We start from the raw sequence: 24,591 nt of genomic DNA, 5'->3' as shown, positions 1-24,591 counted from the left end.
AATTAAAGAAGTTCTCTGTTGGTGCTGCATGATTCTAAATAACTGTGAAACCTACTTTTAGGCAGAGTATAAATAACATGGTTGAGAATAGAAATCTATGAATAGTGCTTTGAGTGAAAGAACGGTGTAGCCAATTTCACTCCATTGAGGTAACGCTAAACAAGACGAGCTTGTTTTATTTCATACAAAGGAATGACCAAATTAAGCATGAGAAAATGTGAGAAGATTTTCAATCGTGACTTTTTTTTTTTCCAGCTTGAATTTTTACTCTTCTGTGCCGCTAGAAATAGAATTCTGGAGAGCCATCCTCTCTTTCATGAGCTTTAGAAAAACCAGTTTGCTCTAGACTTTATCAGTGGCCTCCTAATGCCTCGGACTTTCATCACTGTTCTAGATATTAAGGGCAAATGGGAAAAAGTGACTAGTAAGTGTGGTAGTTTGGGATCTAAAAGCTAAGCCAGCACTTCTCAAGTTCTCCAGTTCCCCGGATGTTGTTAAAAATGCAGATTCTGGGATGGGCTCTGAAATTCTGCATTTCTGACAAGTTCCCAGGTGACGTCAGGGTTGCTGTTTCATGCACCAGACTTTGAGTAGTAAGGATCTATGCTAATTGTGAATTTCTATTGTTTCTTTTGGGACTGAACGATTAAGAAATTACTGTACTTAGAAATATAAATTAAGTTGCTACTCTAGAATATAAGGTTCTTGAAAGTAGGAATTCTGCCTTTTTTCTAAGATCTTATTTATTCAAGAGAGACACACACAGAGAGAGAGAGAGGCAGAGACAGAGGCAGAGGGAGAAGCAGGTTCCATGCAGGGAGCCCGACGTGGGACCCGATCTCTGGTCTCCAGCATCACGCCCTGGGCCGAAGGCAGGCGCTAAACCGCTGAGCCACCCAGGGATCCTCTGTCTTGTTTGTTCCTATATCCCTAATGCTTAGAACATTATAGGGCCTGTTGAAGGTACTCAAAGGTTGGTTGTGTCAAATGAAAGGAAATAAAAGAGAATTGGGGCCAATTTGAGAACAGGGGCTCTTAAGGCTTTTGGGGGCCTGGTTTCCTATCCCTTCAGCAATCTGGTAAAGACGACGGACCCCTTCTCAGGTTAATAGTTTTAAATGCATAAAATAGAATACATAGAGATTACAAAGGAAACCAATTATATGGAATTATAGTTATCAAAATATATAAAAGTCATATGTGTAATGTAATAATACGTGCTTTTAAAAGACAAAAATTTAGCAGATCTAATGATTACTATAATCGTGAAGTGATGAATATAAACAATGTTTTCAGATATCTGCAAGAACTGTAATTTGATAGGAAAATATCTGTGATTTGGGGGGTATGAAGAGACAGGTACTGCTAATATTACTATCGGTTATTGCCCTATATACATAATTGGGAGATGTACTCAATTCCAAATGGAGGTGAGTGAAGATAATATAATTGTCTTCACATTCAAGTTCACAGTGCATCCTGAATTCTATTCATAAACCTGTTAGGGTCTGTGAACCCCAGTTTAAGAACTTGTTTTTAGATAGTTTTTACTTATTGAGCTTTTCCAATGTTGGCTAAAAATTGGTGTGTGAAGAGAAAAAAAAACAGTGATACTTCAGATTATTTCATTTTATCCAACAAAGTGTCTAGTGCTGGATGTATTATTTCGCTTTCTTTTTTAACACAGCACTTCAACTTGCAGAAATCTGAAATAGCTTTTTCTAGTGATAATTTTCCTCCCTTTCATTCATGTCTACAGCAGTGACAAAAATATAATGGATACCTATATTCACTGAATAAACAACTCACAAATGCAACTTTGTAAAGTGCATTCCCATGAAACAGATCCATAAACCTGGTAAGCACACCAAGACCCCATCAGGAATGTTTGAACTAAATCTTAATTTGTTATTCTTGAACACTTCACATGGCCTTCTAAATGAATTATGTGCTGCCTCATTGACAAGAAATGTAACAGACTACACATTCGAGAGACAGAACAGGGCTTGTGGGATTGTTTTATTGAGCAATTTCACAGGTGTTAACAATAGAGGTGGGCTAAAGAGTTGCAACCGAAGAAGGTAACTCTGAGCCTGGAGTTATTCAAACACCTGTTGGCAAGTTGTCCTCTTTCCTCTACCTCCTATCCTTTGGAATAATTTTGAAGGGCTGCCTTATTGTCTTTCCTTGGGAAGACAGAGAGTACAAAGAGGGGAAAGAAGAGAGACAAGGAAGGAGGGACATGACAAACCCGAGAGTCTAACACCTAGAGCCAGGGTCTAAACTCAGAGCTGGCTACGGGAGCACATGAGCTCTGTTTGACAATAACCATTGATAAAAATGGAGTTTGAATGAGCTCAGGAGGTAGTGTGCAGGTACATATTTAATAAGCAGCTCCCTGGGGGTGGGGGCAGGATGGAAGCCCCGATGGGTATTGTTTGCCAATTCTGCGGTATAAATGGTTGATTTCAAGCTACCAAGGTGAGGATGCTGCAAGGGGATTCAGGAAGAGATGTATGTGTACCATCAACTCGGGTGCCCTGCACACCAGCTCCAGCACCACCTCTGAGCAGGGCACGCCCTCTCTTGGGTTTCCAGCTCTGCACGGCGCCTTCACCTGACTCCCCTTCCCTTGTCCCACCCCCTTGGTCCAATGGGTGCTGGATCCCATGACTTCTGCCTAGAGCTTTTCTGGGCTCCTGACGTTGGTCAGAAAACCAGTGTGAGGAACGTGCTGGCTATTTTGAGGTGCGATCGGAAACTTGCGTTCATTGTGAAGAAAGCAGGGGATTTGGCAGAGAACAGCAAGGATTGAGCCTGGATGCAGCTGCTCCAGGAAGTGCGGCTTGGGTGTCACTTGATTGGCTGCTACCTGCCTCTGTTTTTCCATCTGTCAGAAACAGCTGGGAGGTCACAGCTAAATGAAAGGTGGAAAATAATTTGAAAAAGTCATGGGGCCACACAGAAAAAAACAAAAAAAAAGTAGTACTATCACTTCGTCTCCTCAGCTTCCCCACTCTACTAAATGAGAGATTCTGCAAGGATTGGATACTATTTCTGTCTTTTCACACTTTTTCTCTTGCTAATTTTCAGTGGGCTTCTGAGATCTGATATAAATGTGCAGGCGATGTGGAAACTGATCAAGAAGCAGAGATTTATATTAAAAATGATATGCATATATTTTACCACCCGTTTTAATGTTGCGATTTTGGTGATGATCCATTTGCTTAAAAGGAAATAAAGACTTCAAGAACACATTACTTAGAAAAAAAATCATATCATGTGTCTTTTGGCCTCACATTTAAACCAGATTACAAAACCTATATTTACTGGTGGTAACGCTTAGAAGAGAAGTAAAAGATTTTATGCAGCGTTCCTAAATCAGTAGATCAGGATCTATCAGGAGATTGCAAAGCCCTATTGAGTTCCAAACCAGTTACCGAAGAACACCCCCAACTTCCCTCCTCCTGCCCAACATATACTTCCCTCCTGGCTGATTTATTAGAGGTGCTCTGCTGGGGAGGGAGCAATGAAGCCAGCTGCTACGCTTCTCTACAGCCCATTTCTCCCCTGGACGTTATTGTCAGCACCCCGGTGACACTAACAGAGTGCTGCTTCTAGCTGGAAGTTTGGGAACCTGGCTCTCTCTCTTTCTTCACTGAGTCTTCTGTCTAGCTTCAGGGCCACCTCTTGCCCTGCCAGCTACCAGAGGGATGAGAGGAGTAAAGTGGCAAGCAGCAAGATGTGAATATTTGTTTAAAAAGAGCACTTTAATGGTACTTCAGGAAGATAAATGGTAAACCAGGTTTAAATATAGTAGCACCCCTTGCGAGGTTGGGGGTTGTGCTCTAAGACCCCCATTGGATGCCTGAAACCATGGATAGTACCAAACCCTAGATATGCTATGTTTTTTTCCTTTATGTACCTGTTCAAGCTAAAGTTTGATTTATAAATCAAACACAATAAAAAATTAACAATAACTACTAAAAATAATTCAACAATATATTGTAACAAGTTAGGCGAATGTGGTCTCTCTCTCTCTCTCTCAAAATATCTTACTGTACTGCACTAACCCTTCTGGTGATGCCATGAGATGATAAAATGCCTATGTGATCAGATGACATGAGGCAATGATGTATGCACTGTGACGTCAGAAGGCAGGTCATCTGTTTCCAACCTACAGTTGACTGTGGGTAACTGAAACTGCAGAGAGTGGACTCATGGATAAAGGGGAACTACTATAACGATAAGAATTCTAGAAACCATCTCCTACTAGTTTGTGATATTTACATTATCTCATTTAATTCCTCCTTCACATGTCCATGATCTGCCTATGGTCCCAAGGGCAAGTCAGTCTGAAGGGGGAGAAAAGACAGACTCATGAACACTTGGATAAAAGAAGCTACAATGATAAATGTTGTTCTTGTCATCCTGTTTCTAGTCTTGGCACTAATCTCCATGCCCTGGATGCCCAGCCTGGCTAACTTCTACTCATCTTCTAAGATGCATTACAGAGACTATAGCTTTCGGGAAACTTCCCTGTTAGCTTTCCCACCGGCACCCCTTTAGATGGACTCCTCTGATCATCACACTAACCACAATATATGGTCCTTCTGTCCAATCAGACCGCATGCTCCTTGAGAGTAGAGAATGCAACCTGCTCTTCTCTCTGCCCCATTTTTTTTTTTTTTTTTTGGTACAGAGAGCACCCAAAAATGTTTTGTGAATGTGTGTGAGTGACTGAGCCCTGGAGGGATAGTGCAATAAAGGAAAAGAAACCGGATAAAGGTTATAGCAGAAAGGACTTTTGCACAGAATTTTAAAGAAGACAATGTTTGGGGTAGGAAGATATGTTTCTATAGGGAAACGAAGAAGTAAGCAATATACCTGTAGAGGGAAGTGTATCACTTTGTTTAGCTTAAGGTCTGAACTTCAGATTCACAGGAAAGAAGGGAAGGCAATTGGTAGAAGTTAGTTTGAAGCCACTATGCAGAGGAATTTAGCCATGACAAGGACCTATTGATGCCACAGTGAATCTGGATATGCTGTGCGTCTTGAATGTTCAAGTGCATGCGAGGTTGTCTTGCAAAGTCAAAATTCCCAAGAGTGTTATAGGCACCCTGGAAAGGAAAGGAGAAAATGCTGGGCTCTAGGTTTTGTCTGGGGCTGCCTCATTCAGCAAAACGAACCTCTTGTGGAAGTCCACATGCCCCCCTTCAACCTCTGGAAAGTAAAACTCAGTTGCACATATGTATTTTCACTAAATTATTAATGGCATCAGAAAATGTTCCCATTTCCACTTTTTATGATTAAATTTCATCTTTCATGAAAATCATGTGTAGTTTCTTCATCAGCTGGTAGGCAGCACAGCTTGATACCTCAGAAAATCCCTTATGCCTTAGATTCTTTGTTCTCTCATTAAGCACTTTTGAGAAGGATTACTCCATTTTCTCCTAAGTATACAAGCATGCGCTCTCTCTCTCTCTCTCACACACACACACACACACACACACGCGTGCGCGCACGCACACCCTTATGTCATTAGTGGTGTATCTTTATCTTCTACAGCAAGCCTGCCATGTATTTTTTAAAATCTCCACTTTGTAGCTGTTATTGCCAGGTTGATAAAGAAGACATGAAATCCTTTCTGGCACCAGAAGCAGCTAACCAAAAACCTGTACTGCCCCTTCAAACCTCTTCTTCTACTCTTTAAGAACGCTGGCCCCTTTCTATCTAATTTATTATCTTAAGAAATTTGCTATTTTTCCCCCAAGGGGAGGGACAAAAACTCACTCTTCAAGATGTTACTTTGTTTACTCCAGTTAATTATTTAAGAGGATTCTTTAAGCCCTCACTACTCAACCTTTACAATTCCACACAGAAACAAAGATAATTTAGAAGGCTGAGAATCTTTATGCAAATTGAGATTTTTCAGAGCTGGAAAGGGCACATCACAGCTTCAGCCTGGTGAGGGTTGGACACCGGGGCATCGTGGTGTTTGGTAGCTCATGATGAGGGGGATTTTGGCCACGAACGTGGAGCCATTTGTAGAACATGTAAACAAATATTAATAATACAGCATTAATTTATTGCTTCTGCAGATTATTTCTAATACAGACTTGCTGACTTGTACATGTATAATACATAAACACATCCATAAAAGTTTAATGCCTGCCGACTAGTACGTTCACCCACAACACTGCCTGTTGACACATTTTCGCTCTTCCTAACACTGCTTCCTGAAAGAGTCAACATGATGTCAAGGTGGCAAAATTAAGACTGACACCAGAGGAAGGGTCAGCAAATTAACTTTTTCAAAACTTTTGGGTCAATTAGACATTTGGATAGACATTCAACAAAATGTGTGGTGATCATGAATGTGACTTTAGTTTTTATTTTCAAAACTGGATCCTGAATTACTCATAGGAGCAGAAGAACCTGTCTATACTCTGAGGACGAGTTGCAGTGAGTTCCAAAAGCCATTCTGAAGAGTACCCTAGACATTTTGGCTGAAGACATTTTGTACCACTTGATAGAGCCTCATCAATCTTGAAGGAAAAACCTTAACCCATGTATTCCTTTCAAAATTAACACTTCTAATAAACAAAAAAAAATTTTTTTAATTTAAAAAAACCAAAACGAACACTTCTAAAAAGGGAAGAGAATAGAAGAATGGTGATAATATGTTGCAGGATCTGAGTTCTAAAGTTTTGGGCATACATGAATCCTGCCTCTCTTTCTGTCAGAGCAAGATCCCTCCCTTACTGAGAGCTCAGATTTCCAAGCATAAGCCCTCATTCCTTATAGGAAACATAGGATACAATAGAAAAGCATTCCAAATCATTTGCTCTTCACCCTTTGCTGATTGGAAACCAGACTCACCCATAGTTTGGATTGTTTTTAAAGGCATGTGAATATACATTCTGCTTTTTCAGCTTCTGTGTGTCTGGCACAGAAATGGAAATTGGAACCAGCCGGCTCCATCCGTTGTCCACCCCCAAACAGTCTCTGAAATTTCTGTTCCTCTCTGGATAGTGGATGTTCAGTCATTTTGCAGCACTCAGCTCGGCTCTAATAACAACTCTATTATGGCCCTGTGGCCTTTTTCATAACATTTATTTTCAGGTCCGCCATGTGTTGGGCATCCATAACAGCCGGGCTGACTATCACTCTGTGGCTCCAAAGGCATCGGCAGTGAGAGTAGATCTGGACTCCTGCAAAGTCTGATAGAATTGGCTGGATTTCATGCGACAAGCTCAGATTATGGTCCTTTGTCCAGAGCAGGCATGAACGAAACAGAAAGGCTTGACGGGGCCTGCTTCCTAAGAAAATAAAGGGCCATTTGTGGTGTTGTTTTAGATTAAAGCTCAACTTTTTTTAGATCTTAAAGCTCTCTCAATTAGGTAGGCAGCTTGCTTTACCGGGAATTTTCTTACAATTACAATTTGTGGAGGAAGTTATTGCTCAAGTGAAGCTGGTTCCAGCTTATGCCTGAAACTAACATTTGGATAGCACCTTAGCAATTTCCTTCCTTTCAAATTAGTTATGACCACATTCCCCTAGAATCTCGACCTAGGATCTCTTCATGGAGATTTCTGAACCACCTGCTTAGAGGTAGATATGTATATATTACTTATATCTACCAGTGATTAACAAAGTAATAGATTGCTTCTTTCATTTTTACCTTGTACTGGTTCTTTAATCATTGCACTTATCAAAAGTTTTTATCATATTCAAAGGCTACGTGAAAACCCCACAACCATTGGCCTGGGCAAAAAAGTAATTATAATTATAATTTATCACTGTCCTAAACTACTTGTTTCAGTATTTGAATAGCTAACTAGGAGAACAGCCATCTTTACATAAACATACTGTTAGATTGAGCCTATTGAGAGCAATTTATAGTCAGTATACCAACTTGCTGGACCACTGATGGACAGCCAATGCCCAGAAAGCAAAATGAAGCTGCATGATTTAAACCCCCCAAAAATACTTTGAGTTGGACAATTCTCCAGGATAGGCAATCACCTACATGATGTCTCCACTTGGATGTCTAATATAGGTCTCTCAAACAAGTCATGTCCACACAAAATTCTTGATTTCCCTCGCACTCCAAAACCTATCCAGTCTTAGGCTTCAGTGTCTTTTTAATGGCATCATTTTGGCTGAGATACTTAGGTTAAAAACATGGGTATCATCCTCAATTCTCTTTTTATCACATACCCTATAAAAGAGAAAAGCATAAGGCGATATTGGCTCTCCCTTCAAAATCTATCTCAAATCTGAACATTTCTCAACATCTTCATTCCTCCACTCTCATCCACACCACTATCAAGCTGGCCTGAAAGGACTTCTAACTCTTCGTGCTATCCCATTGCTCACTGTTAGTCTCTTCTCCACCCAGTAGCTACAGTGGTGATTATTTCACAATGTTTTAGGATTACATCGCCTCCCTGCTCAAAACTCTCCAATGGTTTCTTTTTTTTTTTAAGATTTTATTTATTCATTCATGAGAGACACACAGAGAGAGGCAGAGACATAGGTAGAGGGAGAAGCAGGCTCTCTACAGGGAGCCGCATGTGGGACTCAATCCCAGGACCCTGGGATCATGACCTGAACCAAAGGCAGACGTTCAACCACTTAGCTACTCAGGTGCCCCTCTCCAATAGTTTCTGATCACACTAATGATCTATAGGATCCTACCTGATTTTCTTCTGCCCCATTCCTTCAATTCATTGTGCATCACTCTTCTCCCCTTATACTGTATCCTAACTGGACTCACGTTCTTGCTCTTCTTCAAACACAGCTGAGGTTTGTTCCACCTCAACATCATTGCACTTACCACTCCTTGAACCTGGAAGGTCCTATCTCTGTATCTGTGCCTGGCTCACCCCCTCACTTGATTCGGGCTTCTGTTGATATGTCATTTCCCCAAGGGAGCCTGTCTTGACAACCTCACCTAACTATATCCCCCTCCCATTTCCACAGCATCTCTCCATTCCCCCCTGCTTCATTCTCTTCATAGTACATGTCCCCCCCCCTGCCCCCACTAAGGGCTCTCCAGAGAAACAGAATCAATAGGATCCTTCTGCATATGAACATGAATAGATTTATTTTGAGGAATTTGTTCGTGCAGTGGTAAGGGTTGGCAAGTTTGAAATCTGTATAGCAGATCAGCAGGCTGGAAAGTTAGGCAGGATTTCTGTCAGAGTGTGGAGGAATTTCTTCTTGTCCAGGTAACCTCAGTTTTTGCTCTTAAAGGCCTTCAATAGATTGAATGAATCCCAACTACATTATCATATTTAATCTCCTTTATTTAAAACCAACAGACTCTGGCAGCCCGGGTGGCACAGCGGTTCAGCGCCGCCTTTACCCCAGGGGTGTGATCCTGGAGACCCAGGGATCGAGTCCCACGTCGGGAGCCTGCTTCTCCCTCTGCCTGTGTCTCTGCTTCTCTGCCTGCCTCTCTCTCTCTCTCCGCCTCTGAATAAAAAAACAAAACAAACAAACAAACAAACAAACAAAAAACAGACTCTAAGTGTTATAATTTAAAATACAAAATACAATATCAACCATCATATCAACATCTAGGCTAACGTTTGACTGAACAACTGGGCACACATAAGATTTGACTATCACAGCACCCATCATTTTGTGGCATCATACAGACACTGGTCTTACTTGTTTATAATAAATCTTCTTCACTAGAATGCAAGGGCCATGGCAGAGAAGATCCTGTCTATTTGTATTAACATCATAGTCCTGTGGCTATAAGAGTAACTGGCTACACAATAAACACTGGATAAATAAATTAATTGATCTGTTTTCTTATCTTGCATGAAACCAAAAAGTCAGAGACAGTATTTTGACAGCAAAGCCATCACCAAAGTGGTGTCAACTACTCAGAAGTTATTGAAAATAGGTCTTCTGGTGTGCTGTTAATACTTGCTCAGGTTTTGTTTTGTTTTTTTTTTGTTTGTTTTTTTTTAAGATTCTATGTATTTATTCATGAGAGACACACACATACAGAGAGATTGAGAGAGCTGCAGAGGGAGAAGCAGGCTCCATGCAGGGAGCCTGATATGGAACTCAATCCCAGGTCTCCAGGATCACACCCTGGGCTGAAGGCGACACTAAACCGCTGAGCCACCCAGGCTGCCCACAAGTTTGTAATTCCAACATCAATTATTTCATTTGAATATGAGAGAAGAAAACTATTAATGGACATTCACTTTGTGTTTTGTGAAATAGTAAACAAGTCCTATTTTAAATTATTTTTCAGAATAAAAATTAGCACCTCAAGATACTCAGCTGTTTAAGTTATAACTTTATTCTGACTTTGAGTTTTGGGGGACTACATGGCTAATTGTATAGTTTTGATAAGATTTTTTTTTAAAGATTTTATTTGTTTGAGAGTGAGAGCAAAAGCCAGAGACAGAGAGAGGGAGAAAGTAAGAGAGCGCACACATGAGCTGGGGCAGAGAGGGACAGAGGAAGAGGGAGAAGCCGACTCCCTGCTGAGCAGGGAGCCAGACTCAGGGCTCAATCCCAGGACCCCAGGATCATGACCTGAGACAAAGGAAGACCCTTAACTGACTGAGCCACCCAGGACCCTCTCTATGAGATTTTTAAGAACTTTATGTATATCTTCATTAAAGGATTTTTTTCTTAGTTAATTTGATAGAGTGGGAGGAGATAAAAGTGACAAACATCAAGGGACTCAGGAATTTTAGGCCAAGCACCAGTAATAAAATAGGACATTGTATGCTCTGGGGATGGAGTCAGGTGGTTTTGAGCCAACAAGTTTTTCAAGTTGTGATGTGTTTGCCAAGGCAAGATTAAGAAAGTCAAGCTTTCCAGAGAGCAGGAAGACTTAAGCTTACTTGATCTTGGTAGTTATTAAAATATTTTGCAAAAATGGACCCTGTGGCCCTTCCAGACTTTGGAATTGTAAAATCCGACTGATATATTTTGGACCTGAAAAATCCTGTGGGTATCCTTTTAACTTTGTCATGTGAAATTTATGGATTTCAAAGCTCACCATATTTAACCCTATAGTCTTCAAGCCCCAATGTTTGCAAAGATCTTTTCCACATTTCTCATCTTGTGACAACTCTACGAGGAAAGCAAGGTAATATTATCATCCTTATGTCACTGGAGTAGAAATTGAGGCTCTGGACATTTATGTGACCCAACAGAGGTCACACAGCTAGGTAGTGACAGCATTAGGATTCAAACCAAAGTCTTAGGAACCTTTTAAAGTCCACTCTTTTGTCTTCTTTTTAGGGAAGGCTGAGATTATCAAGGTATGAACCTTTTGGCTCTTTAGAACTAAATTATTGATAAGATGCTCATTCTAATAGCTGGTGTGCTGAATTTTTTTTTCCAATGATGAATCCAAGAGTTTTGTTGAGACACAAGAGTTTCTTTGTTGAAGCCTTGTAACAATTTAGGACATGCTTTATTCTTAGCAGAAAATGTGTCCAGTTCTGGCCTCCTGTGTTGAAGGCCTCTCTCCATCAGCATTTTCATATATAGTGTGACTATCTTTCTGTTTCACATAGAATCATTAGGAAATATTTTTCCCCAAGAGACATAATTTCTCCAGTGATCAACATATTCTTTTCTGGTTTCTGGTTTGGATTTTGGAGTGTGCATATGTGTGTGCATGTATGTGTGTGTTTTGCTTTATTTGTTTTGGTCCATTCCACTGCTTCAAGAAATAAATTTTACTCCATGTCAGTAACAGTTTTGCAGACTCTTTGGGGTTGCTTTTATCTTTTTCTGACCTATTCCTCTAGCTACAAAGAATACACTAAAAAGAAGAAGAGAAGAAGAAGAAGAAGAAGAAGAAGAAGAAGAAGAAGAAGAAGAAGAAGAAGAAGGAGGAGGAGGAGGAGGAGGAGGAGGAGGAGGAGAAGAAGAAGGACAAGAAAGAAGAAGAAAGAAGAAGAATATGGTATAAATTTGGACAAAATATTTTTTACACAAATTAAAACAACTTTGGATTTGGCAAAAATTGAAACATTTAATAATATGAGGCACTGGTGAAAGTGTAAGAAACCAGGAAATTTCCTGTCCTGATGGTGGGCAATGCATGAGGGCAATCTTTTTGGAAACAGTCTGGTAGCAATGATGCCAAAGATTTTTAAAACTTGCAAACTCTTTGACATTCCAATTCTATATTTAGGAATGCATCCAAAATATTCAAGGATTTGTGCAAAGATATATATCCATGGCTTTCAATGAACATTACTTTGAAGGGTAAATTTGGAATAGATTAGATAGCCAATGTCAGGAGATTGGTTAAATACATTATAATACATTCTGACTCCAAATTATTGTCATCAATTCAAGAAGGAGGTTGAATCAAAGTATGTGACATTATAGAAAGATGTTTAAGATATATTTTAAATTAAAAATCCAATTAGAAACAGTTTTTGGAATAGGATTTCACTTTTTTGAAAAAAAATGTTTAGGAAAAATAAACTGGACAATTACACACAAAAATATTAATAATTGATGTCCTTGGGTTGTAGGTTTATGAATTATTTTTTCTTACCTATAGTTTCTAGGTTTTTTTAAAAAAGTTTGTATTAACTTTATGAAGAGAAAAAAAAGGTAGACATTATTAAAAATCTCAAACACTTGATTTAGTAGGTCCTGATTGGTTATGAAGTGATTTATTCTGCGTGATTTTATGTGCTTTTCAATGATCATTTTATCTTCTAGGATATCACACAGACTGACTTAAAGGTAAAAGTTTTTGAAACCATTATATTGTTTTTAAATGCCATTTCATTTTATTTAGATATAATTGACACATAATATTCTATTAGTTTCAGGTATACAATATAACAATTCAATATTTATATATATTATGAAATGATTACCACAAAAGGTCTATGTAGCATCTATCATCATAAATAACATTTTATAAAGCACTAATGAACTACTTTCAAACACCTTATTTAAAATATTCCAAATTCACTATTGGCAGATGGTTAGAGAAGTGATCATCCTGTTAAAAAATGACAACTGAATTTTTTTTCTATTTCTTTTTTTTAAGATTTTATTTATTTATTATTATTATTATTATTTATTTATTTATTTATTTATTTATTAATGAGAGACACAGAGAGAGAGAGAGAGGCAGAGACACAGGCAGAGGGAGAAGCAGGCTCCATGCAGGGAGCCTGATGTGGGACTCCATCCTGGGACTCCAGGATCACACCCTGGGTCAAAGGCAGGCGCTAAACTGCTGAACCTCCCAGGGATCCCCCTTTTTTTTTTTTCTATTTCTATTGCAACAATAGTCTTTGGCATAGCAAATCCTACATCTAGCAAAGGAAACCTTTGTAGAGGAACTTGTCCATAATTGTGAACTAAGTCCAAATGGAGTACAATAGATTTAAACAAATGTAATCAAGTAACTGTTTTAGTCTTACTGAATTTGAGGTGCCAAAGATACACAGCATGATCTTAGAATTATAAAAATTTGGAAATTTAATGTTGGATAACACTGGTGGGATCTTTTACTCTCATTTTACAGATAAGAGAATAATGGCCCAGTAAGGCTAAGCGATGCATTCAAAACACAGACCCAGTTAATGCCAAAACATGGAAGAGATTTCTACTCCTCTAATCCTTAGCACAATCCTTTTTCCAGAATCAGGGTCCAAGTACCAAGACTTGGAGCAATAAAATATATGATCTTGAGCAAGTTATTTAACCTCCCTGAGCCTCTCATATGTAAGGAGTGAACAATACTATCTATGTGTAAAGTTGTGGAAATAAGTTGTAGAAACAAAATAAGACAATTTGAATGAACAACCTAGTACTCTGAAACATGTAGGTACTGAATATATCGTGGCTGTTATTTTTGCCAGTATTATTCATCTAAGACCCTCCTGAAAGTTGTATTTGTAAGGTGGAGCTTGGAAGAAAGGTTAGAGCCCATCTGAGGAGTTCTCTGAATGGTGAACCAGAAAAGTGGATATGATCGTTGACAGCATAGAGAGAGAAGGGAGAAGAATTGAAGGTAGAACCTTGAGTAAAGCCACACTGAAAGTTTAACCAATTAAAAAGACAGAAGAAACAAGATGGTGGACATCCCACAGACCACATAAGCAGCAGCCCTTGGGTTTGTCATTTTCATTGGTCATCTTTGAGCAAATCGTTGTGGTTGGGAGAAAAATAGAATTCGGATGCGAAAAGAAGAGAGATTGAGAGGGAGTATGTATGTGTTGAAAGATCTCAAAGGGCCAAAAAAAGTTGGTTATTTAAGGTGGTGATAGGGTGAAGGAAAGATTTTGCTTTTTAAAATGTATGGCAGATCCAAGCATGTGCAGGAATTAGCAAGAAGAGTTTGACCCAACAGAGTAATGGGAGATGAGATAAATAATAGCTAAAATTGTAAGGGATAGGATCCAGTCATAGGATATGGTTGAGTGAGTTTGGCAAAAAAAAAAAAAAAAAAAAAAAGGGAAATATCTCTTCCTCTGAAATAAGGGCAAAGGGAAGCTGAGAGTAGAGTGATTTTGAGGTCAGGAGGAGAGAGACCGAGATTCTTATATTGTATGCTCCTAGTCTTTGGCAAGGCCGACTAAGTACTCAGGTTATTTCTCTCTAATGAAGAGCCAGGGGCTGATGTGGGAGTATGAGAGACACACAAAGTTTGGAACAAAGCACTGTGGGGAATTGGCAGAGTCGATTCAAGAGCAATACAAATATGTTGGTATAGGTTAACAGCCCACCTGTGGTCCAACAGCATGATGGGATGGTAGACTGTGTCAGCCCAGTATCAATATCTTGACCTCCTAAGCTTGCACAGACCACAGCGCTTCCAAAAACAAGAGGGTTTTTGGAAATAACAAGGGAGCAGGAAAGTCCAGGCTGAGAGAGGGTAGATCAGAACTGGGGTGATAAGAGTGGAAAAATAAAAGGAAAAGCTTTGTGCTCAGTGGACAGGAGCTGAAGAGAACTTTAGAGAGTGAAGTCTGGGCACTGGAGCAGTTTTGAGGAGACAAGGTTTGTGGCTGAGATGGGAGTGTCTGGAGCAGAGGTGAAGAAACTGAATGCAGATGTTCCATCAACGTTGACCTTGGAGACTGGGGACAGAGAAGACTGTGAGCTAGGGGGCCACCCCCACTGCTGGATGTGGGAATGCTGCGACATGCCCTGCGTTGGGGGCCTCCTTACAGCAACCTCAGCTCAGAGCCTGGCGTTTCTGCTTCCCCTCCCGCCCGCTCAGTCAGAGACTTTGGGATGTCTCCTCCCAGGAATCTTGACAGGCTGGTATTTTGAATTCCAGTCATCCTATTCATCTCAAGAGACCCTGCACTTCTGGGTCTCCCTGCAGGGAGAGAGTGTGCCTACCTACATTCTCCCTGAAGTGCCTGTTTGTTCGCTACCCAGATTCCCCATATCGTCAAGCTCCCCCCGTCGTGCCAGCCTGTGCCTCTCATTTAGAGCCGAGTGCGATGCTGCTATCCATTTTGCAGTCTTTGTACACATCAAAACAAACAAACAGAGACCCAAACACACCCCAGCAGGCTTATTGTCAGAGAATTAGCTCCCATGCTGGCGCAGCCAGACGAATTCAGATAAGAATAGCTTAAAATAAATCCTCCCAGGCAAACTGGTCACAGGCCAGAGCTATGGGATAACTTCTGGCTACAACCACATTCTGTACACATGTTCTGTCATCCTAAAAGATTTTATTTTATATTTTTAAAAGGAGCCAGAGATCACAGAGCAGAGAATTAAAATTGCCTTCTCCTCACTGGAACCTGAGGTAGTTGAAGAGGTATTTGGTTGAGAAGTCAGACCGAGTGGCTGAACGTTCAAGAGCACCTGTTTATGATTGCTTTTTGCCTCCAGGTAAATAGAAATTTGATCTTCTACTGCTGGAGGCTTCTCCTCCCTACAAACATTAACCACATGCATCAGTTGGAAGGGATTCCACTCCCAGGTCAAGCCTGTGGTTCCCTCCTCGATAACCTTGAAAGCTACCGATGAAGACTCCTTGACACTTGGTACCGGTTTAACATAATAAGCATCTTTGGGGACTGTCTCAGTAATTACAGAAAGAAAAATAATTTTCATCTTAGACTTAACTCAGGTGGATTCGAAGCAGGGGCCTAGATTATCCTTACGTACCTCTTCCTTCAGGGAAATCTGAGTCAAACATTGTGACATCGCATATGACAGTTTCAAATTATTATAACTATTATTTCAACATTCCCATGTCTGGCTGTGTGGATAGACGATGACCCAGCAAGGGAACGAGGTGTAGAGCCCGGAGTCAGATGAACGTTTTTCAGCTGGTGATGCGGAAAATATGTATGAGCCTCGCTCGTGGCTGTTCTGTTTTCTTTCTGAGTGAATTTTTACAAGCTGCAAGTCACTTTGATTGTCTCAAAAGTGAAGGGATTTATCATAGCAACAAGCTTTGATTTATTTCCCGGACCATTGAGTGAAACTATGTTTCTAAACCTTCATTTCTGAATCAAAAATTTTTGCTCTTTCTTAGCACTTTCCCCTATCCAGGTGGGCTCACTCCATTCTGGAGTGAATTATGAAGTTGGGCAAGAGTGTGACATAGTATAAAGGGGCAGTATTTGTAGGGTCACATAGATCTGTGTTTAAACTTCAGCTCAATTACCAAGTGGTCTTGAGCAAGTAACTTAGCCTTTAATGCTTTAGTTTCATCCTTTATAAGGTTATTCTAACACCTTCCACCTTGCAGCATTTACCATGAGGATGAAATGACGAAATGCATATTGAACCATTAGTACTATGCATATTTGATAGCAAGAAGAGGAATTAAAAATAGGGAATTCTGACTATGTATGAGGCATGGTGCTCAATTCTTTGTACAGAGCAAGTCATTTAATCCTGACAACAAACCTACAACATAGAACGTATTGTGAAGATCTTTTTTTTTTTTTTCCACACAGTAATATAAAAAGGTCAAAGAACAGAGGTATGAGACTAAACCATCTGTATAGGAATAAAAAGTGGGTTGATGGTGGTGGTGATAGTAGTGGCAGCTAACATCTGTTGAACACTGAAAAAGTACCAGGTCTTCTGCTAATTTTTAAAATATGCCTTACCTTGTTCATGCCTCACAAAAATAACAAGAGATCAGGTACCATGTTTAGCCCATCTTATACTGAAGAAAACAGAAGGATGAGGGCTAAAACCTTGCTCAAGGTCCCACAGCTGGTCTACAGCAAGGCTGGGACTGAATTTATCTCCTTGCAACTTTAGGAACTGCACTCTTAAGTATTAGCCCAGTAATTCTCGAAGTATGGTCCTCAGATGCAGGCTTGGTGAATGTACTTCTTGCTGAAGGCACTGTTGGTGAATGGATTTGATCTTTTGGTTTGGTTTAGCCTTTGCAACTGACTATCTCCAGAGCAAGAGCTCATCATCCCATCCCTTCTACCTTCCATTACTCTCCTCCTCATGCCATCCATCTCCATGCAGTGCCAGTGACAAAAGATCTTTTGGAATCATATGTAATAATGTATGTCATAGACCTGTTACTGTATATTTGCCATTGGAGGTGACTGGCAAGATTACACCTCACACCTTATCAGCTATGTGTGGGTAACTGAGTTAACTTCTCTGTGCCCCCATGTCTTGAGCTGGGCAATGGAGATCACCACATCACCTATTTCAAATGGGTGTAATGAAGATTAAGTGTAACAATGCATGTGTCAAGTATGAGCTCTGAGCTTACCATCTTTAACTACTCAATAAACATTAGCTGTTATTATTAGAAAAAAATTGCATCTGAAAAGAATCAGGCATTACCCTAAAAGAATATATAGGGCAAATGAAAGTTTATATTCAGATGCATAGAGACAAACCTCAGGGAAAGGCAGTCAGTGTCAAAAGTATCTTGTTTCCCAGGTACTGTCCATTTCCAGAAATAACTAACTCATCCAAAGACGATGATCTTTCTACCCTGTGATCTCAACAAAGACCACAGACTCTGCTTAAACGGGCTGTGAGTTGTGGACCTCACTGCTTCCAAATGGATACTTTTCAAAGGTATTTTTTTCTTTTTAATTTCACCAGGGCAAACTGCCTCTACATAGCCCACTCATTAAAAGACTTGAGTAAAAACACCTAAGCAAAGATAATGGGGTTTGTTCATCAGCCAGCCTTTCTCTGTACCCAACCTCTTCCCACTTCTATTTAAAGGCATGGAAATCTAAATGCACTCTTTAGTGCGAGCAAGTGCTGGACAGCTAAAAGCCTTGGAGGCATCACCTGACCCTGCAAAGAAAAGTGAAGAGCCTGCAGGAGGTGCTGATGGAGGGACTATGAGGGCCTGAGAGGGAGGTGGCATCTTGTGGCCTATCTATTCCCCCTAAGTTTTTGTGTTATCCAGAAGACAGATGTGAGGGTGTCTTTTCTAGGGCACCACATGCCCAGGCCCTCCATCCTCAGGGATAGTATCTTTGTTTGCTAGGGCTCCTCTAACAAGTGCAGACCAGGTGGCTTAACCAACAGGATTTTATTGTTTGGTGGTTCTGGAGGCTAGAAGTCTGAGATGGAACTGTTGATGGGGCCATGAGGGAGGATCTGTTCCGGGCCCCTCTCCTAGATTCTGGTGTGTTGCTGGCAATCTTCGGTGTCCCTTGGCTTCTGCTGCATCACCCTGATTTCTGCCTTCACCTTCACATGGTGTCCTCCTGTGTAAGAGTCTGTGTCCAAATGCCCCCTTTTAAAAGGGCTCCAGTCACATTGGCTAAAGGGCCTGTCTTACTCCAGTATGACTCCATCTTAACAAATTCTATCTGAAACAATCCTATTTCCATATAAGGCCACATTCCTGTGTAGTGGAGGTTAAGACTTCAACATACGAATTCTGAGGGGCCACCATTCAACTCATTACAGATGGTATATGAAACTCCATCCACCTAATTGACAATTCTGGCCCTTTGAGCAGGCTTAGAGTAGTGTTTCTTCAACCATAATATCACAAATCACCTGGGAATCTTACTAAAATGTAGACTCTGATTCCATAGGTCTGAGGCAGGGGCCAAGATTCTGCTTTTCTAGCAGCTCCTGGTGATGATGATGATGCTACTTGGAGTAACAAGGTCCCAGAAGAGTTTTATGGCAGTTTATTCTCATTTGCCATCTCTCACATCATTATGCCAGAGCTCATCATGCTTCATCCCAAGGGCTTGCAGGTCACCACCTCCTCACCTGGAACCCCATGATAGTTCAGGGCATACAAGTAATCTGATTAACAAAATTCAGAGACTCTTAGCACCACTTAGGTCTGAACCAGTGGAGGATGAACGTTGTCTGCTCTACAAATTCTTTTCTGAACCGTGTCCACAGCACCTGGTTCATCCATGTCATCTTTCATAGAGCTGTGGTCTGAACATGACCAGCGAGGCTTCTGTGTGGTTTAATTCTCCTGGGATCCCATTAGGAGTAGCTGATGATGGGTTAAGGTTTCCTTGGAGTACTTTAATAAATTAATACTCCAACTGGGGGAAGCATATTTGCCATACAAACCAAGTATTAGCATGCAGAACTTATATAGAAGCTCTACAAATCAAACGACTCATTATAAAATGGCCAAAGATTACGATGGAGGGAATTCACCTAGGAGGATTTCTCACTGACCAATAAATATGTGAAAATCTTTTATCTCCATTAATAATTTCAGAAATTCAAATGAAAACATACTGGAATTAAAATTAAAACTTAAAATTTTTTTTAATTTTTTAAAAAAGATTATTTATTTATTTATTTATTTATTTGAGAGAGAGAGAGAAGAGAACACGAGCAGGGAGGAGGGGCTGAAAGGGAGAAGCAGGCTCCCCTCCAAATCGAGAGCCCAATGCAAGGCTTGATCCCAGGAGCCTGGGATCATGACCTGAGCTGAAGGCAGATGCACAACTGACTGAGCCATGTAGGCACCCCAAAAACTTAATAAAATTAAATAAAAACATTAAAGCAAAATTATTTTTTGTTCTTTAAGGGGATGAATATTTAAAACACTAATTGACAGCAGGAGTGTAGAGAAATGGGTACTTCATGGACAGAAGTATAAATTGGAAGTCAATTTGGCATTACTGCTACATCTTACATGTGTAATTCCATCTGTGGAACTGTGCTTTTTGTATCTACCCTACAGAAACACATGGATACATAAGGAAGTATATTGAGGGACAGTCATGAAGTATTTATTCATTATTGATAATAGCAAAACTTGTTGACAATCTAAATGTACATCAGTAAGGAAACAACTGTAGTATAGATATAGCATGTAGCCAATAAAATGAAGACAACAAATAACATTTCTTGGCTAATGTACAAGGTACCAGACTGTTCTAAGTGCTTTCATGTATTAACTTTTGAATATGACATAGGACCTATCTCAGCCCCATTTTAGTGATGCAGAAGCTGAAGCATAGAAGGACCGAATAACTCTTACAAGGTGATTGAGCAGGGGCAGAGGTGAAATTTGGGTCCACGTAGTCTGGCCTCAGGGGACGCATTCTTAACCATTTCAAGGTGCCATGCCTAGAGCAGGAGAATGGGGTGTTCTCTATGTCCTAATGTGGAAAGATCTCTAAGAAAAAAATATTATATAATATAAATGCAAATACATAAATAATATAAATATTAATGAATGAAAAGCAAGGTGCAGAGTGAGTCATATGGCCTATGTTTAAAAAGCTCCAAATGCGCTTATACACCACATGGGAACTCATGTATGCATGTAAATGTATTGAAAAATTCTGAAAAGTACCATAATAATCGGTTATTTCTGAAGAGGGAAGGGGTGGCTCTGGAAGTTATGGAGATGGTATAAAGGACATTTTTACTTTTATTGGCAATAATGTCTTTTTGAAGGTTTATATATTACAGAATTATTTTGTAACTGAAATTAATTTATTTTTTAAAAAGATTTTATTTATTTATTTGAAAGAGAGCAAGAGCAAGAGAGAGAGAGAGAGAGAAAGAGAAAAGAGGGAGCGCACAAGCAAGGGGGGAGGGGCAGAAGCACAGGGAGAAGCAGGCTCCCTGCTGAGCAAAGAGCCAGATGTAGGGCTGGATCCCAGGACCCTGGGATCATGACCTGAACCAAAAGCAGAGGCTTAGCCAACTGAATCACCAGGTCCCCCTGAAATTAATTTTTTTTAAAGATTTATTTATTCATCTATTATAGACAGAGAGAGGGAGAGAGAGAGAGAGAGAGAGAGAGAGAGAGAGAGAGAGGCAGAGACACAGGAGGAGGGAGAAGCAGGCTCCATGCCGGGAGTCGGACGTGGGACTCGATCCCGGGACTCCAGGATCGTGCCCTGGGCCAAAGGCAGGTGCTAAACCGCTGAGCCACCCAGGGATCCCCCTGAAATTAATTTTAAAACATTAATTGCAGTATCATTTCTTAGTTCTGCACTGATTTGGCTCTGCCCTCTGAGAAGCACAGAGACCTCGCCCCATGTACCTGGGGGGGGCAGATCCTTCTACTCCTGCTTCATCTGCATGCAGCCAGCCTTCTAGCATATTACCTTTCCTCTGTTCCCATCATCATCACTATTTGTTTATCTTCCGTTAAAGTGTTATTTATTAGCCCTGTGGTGGTTGTTTATGAATGTTCCTGTTGTAATTGGGAAAGATATGAAAACTCTAGTTTGAGAGAGGCTGGGAATCTAGTGGCTGCTGCATGGCTTAAAGTGGCTGATACCTGAGGAAGGGGAAGTATTTTGGAACGTCTCTGTCCTCTCGGAATTATCTCTCTTCCACTAACTCACACAAAATCCTCGATTTTCCAAATTAATCAAAATGACTTTGTCTCTTACATGTACTTTAACCCAGTTTATCTCCTGGTCCTCTCATTCCTCCCCACCCCACCACCCCTGTAATCAAATGAACACAGCCTTGTGAGAAGAAATGGCATTTATAGTGGTTATTATTTATTGACCAAGTAGATATACTAGGTGATGCCTAGTGAGTATAGATGGTAAATTTAAATAGTTACTCTTCATTTTTAGGCTGAAACCAGATGGCCAGTTCTACTTGTCACTGCATCTAGCACATTCTGAGTGGTTGGCCTGAAAAATGATACGCTTGCAGCGTATTCCAGTCCCATCCTCTTCTCCTCTGCGCTTATACCCAAGTCACGTAAAGAAACCACTTACCCCACCAAAGACATGCTCACTTTCTAGGACTCAAATTTTAGGGATTCTTTTATCCCTGACCACCAGACTACATTGACAAGATGTCAGATTCTGCTGAACTCCAATACACACAGGTTTGCTTCTTTATCCCTTAGGCAACTGTCATAATTTTTTTTTTAAATATACACATGCAAAAAGGTGAATTTAAAACGTTCTCCTACAAAAGTGGATTGTAGGCTTAAGTATGAAAGTGAAACAATAGAAATTCTAGAGTAAAATATAGAAAATCTCTGTGACCTTGGGTTGACCAAAGAATTCTTATCTACTGTAAGAAAAGCATGATCCTTAAAAGGAAAAACTGATAAGTTGGACATTATCAAACATGAAAACTTTTGTGCTTCAGAAAATATTTAAAAAAAATTTTTTTAAAGAAGGTATCATTAAGACAATGAAAAGACAAGCTATCGGCTGGGAGAAAATATTTGTAAACCATATATCTACTAAAGAACTTTATTCAGAACATTTTAAGAATTATGATAATTTAATAATAAGAGATACAACTCAATTATAAAACAGGTAAAAGGTTTGATAGACATTCCACCAAAGAAGAATTTGAATGGCAAATAGGCATATAAGTATATGCTTATAATCATTACTCATTAGAGAAACACAAATTAAAAACATAATGAGATAGCACTATATACCCCTTAGAAAGACCTTATTATTAAAAAGGGCCAACTGTTGAGAAGGATGTGTGTGGAGCAACTGGAAACTTCCTGCATTGCTAGTGGAAACCTAAAATGGTTACAGCTATTCTAGAAGCAGCTTGGCAGTTTCTTAAAAACAATCTTTCCATACCTCATAGGAATTCTACTTCTAGGAATCTACGCAAGAGAAATGAAAACATATGTCCACACAAAGATATGTGTGCAGATGCTCATTGCAGCATTATTCATAATCACCAAAAACTGGAAATAACCTACATGTCCAACAACTGATGGATGGATAGCCAAATATGGTATACATACATACATTGGAATGTTACTTAGCAATAAAAAGAAATGAAGTATTGATTCTTGCTGCAACATGGAAGGGCCTCAAAAACCATGCTAGGTGGAAGAAGTCAAATGTTAAAAGACTACACACTGTATAATTCCATGTATATGAAATATCTAGAAGAGGCCAATTGATACAGATAGAAAGCAGACCAATGGTTGCCTAGGGCTGGGGGTGGGCCCAGGTAATAATTGGAACTAGTCATGAGAAAATGTTTTGGAACGATAGAAGTATTAACAACTTAGAATATGGGGACACCTGGCTGGCTCAGTAGGTAGAGCATGTGACTCTTGATCTTGGGGCCATGAGCTTGAGCCTCATGTTGGGATAGAATTACTTAAAAAAAATTAAGAACAAAAAAATACCTAGCATATGGTGATGGTTGTGAAACTATAAATTTATGAAAAATCAATGAGTTGTATTCTTACAACTGGTGGGTTTTATGGTATGTAAATTACACTTCAATAAAGCTATTTAAAAAGAAGACAACTTAATAGCATATCCCCATGTGCCTGACCTGGACAGGGTCATTTGATCTATCACTCCAATACTAGCTTAGTTATTTGCCAGCCACATTAACCAGGACCTTTTGTCCCCAGAGAAATTCATTACTCACATTAGGGATTGACCAGTACTCTGTATCATTTTAAAGAAAGAGTACCAAAATCGTAAAGGGCAGAGCAGATAACAAAGCTGCCTACTCTATCACACAGTGGTTACAATTCCGAGAAAATTCAACTTGCAGGAAAAACAGCTGCCAACCTATAGTTACTTAAAGAGGTCTCGATAAGAGCTGCTGGCATTTTTGTAGACAAATACCCCCTTCTCACCCATGGCTGAAACTCTTCTTTTAGATTAATGTGGCCATTTTATATCCTCCAATCACTTTTATTGAGGCCCAACAAGCACATTGAAGAGGTCGGTATGGAATCGAGATGGAATTAGAAGTCATAGATTCAAGTCCCAACTTCTACAGCTCAATGAAGTAATACATAACAGCGCTCAGGAATTTATAAAGTGCTCTATGCATACCGGCCAGTGTTATTTTAATTCAATAATTTGATTAGTGTTTAAAAGAATTTTTTAGATGATGGTTTAACTTAAAATCAGGGAGTCTACTTTGAATTATTATCAATAGGAAGCCATATTTACAATAATCTTGATTTGAACTCACCTCGTCTCCCAAACTTTTAACTTGTCCATTGGTTTAAGGACTTAAGTCCTCCAAGCTTAAATTCATCCCCAAATTTTGCTTATTTGTCTTTTGGCATATTCCCCTGGTTTCTCTCCTTTGCTCCATTTCAGTGATCACTACTCCAATGAAGATCATCAGCTCCTGAGCTTGTGCCAGAAGCCTTTTGTTTTGCTTCTC

The 24,591-nt window shown here is 39.9% G+C and overlaps 1 long non-coding RNA gene across 2 annotated transcripts in view; it reads left to right on the top strand.

The window, feature by feature from the left end:
* Positions 1–22,390, top strand: part of LOC111091969 — a 33,781-nt gene extending 11,391 nt beyond the window's left edge. Inside the window, exons 2-4 of one of the 2 annotated variants that reach the window (XR_005376983.1) lie at positions 15,740–15,882; positions 17,923–18,063; positions 22,038–22,390. This is a non-coding gene — a long non-coding RNA (uncharacterized LOC111091969). Of the gene's footprint in view, positions 1–15,739; positions 15,883–17,922; positions 18,064–18,216; positions 18,410–22,037 lie in introns of those variants that run through there. The other variant, XR_005376984.1, reaches the window with a different exon arrangement.
* Positions 22,391–24,591: the final 2,201 nt, after the last annotated feature.

The sequence above is a fragment of the Canis lupus genome, chromosome 23 (genome assembly GCF_011100685.1).
Source record: "Canis lupus familiaris isolate Mischka breed German Shepherd chromosome 23, alternate assembly UU_Cfam_GSD_1.0, whole genome shotgun sequence".
In the NCBI taxonomy this organism is placed as follows: Eukaryota; Metazoa; Chordata; class Mammalia; order Carnivora; family Canidae; genus Canis; species Canis lupus.
Note: the sequence above shows the minus strand (reverse complement) of the source record. Positions and strands in the feature narration are given on the sequence as shown.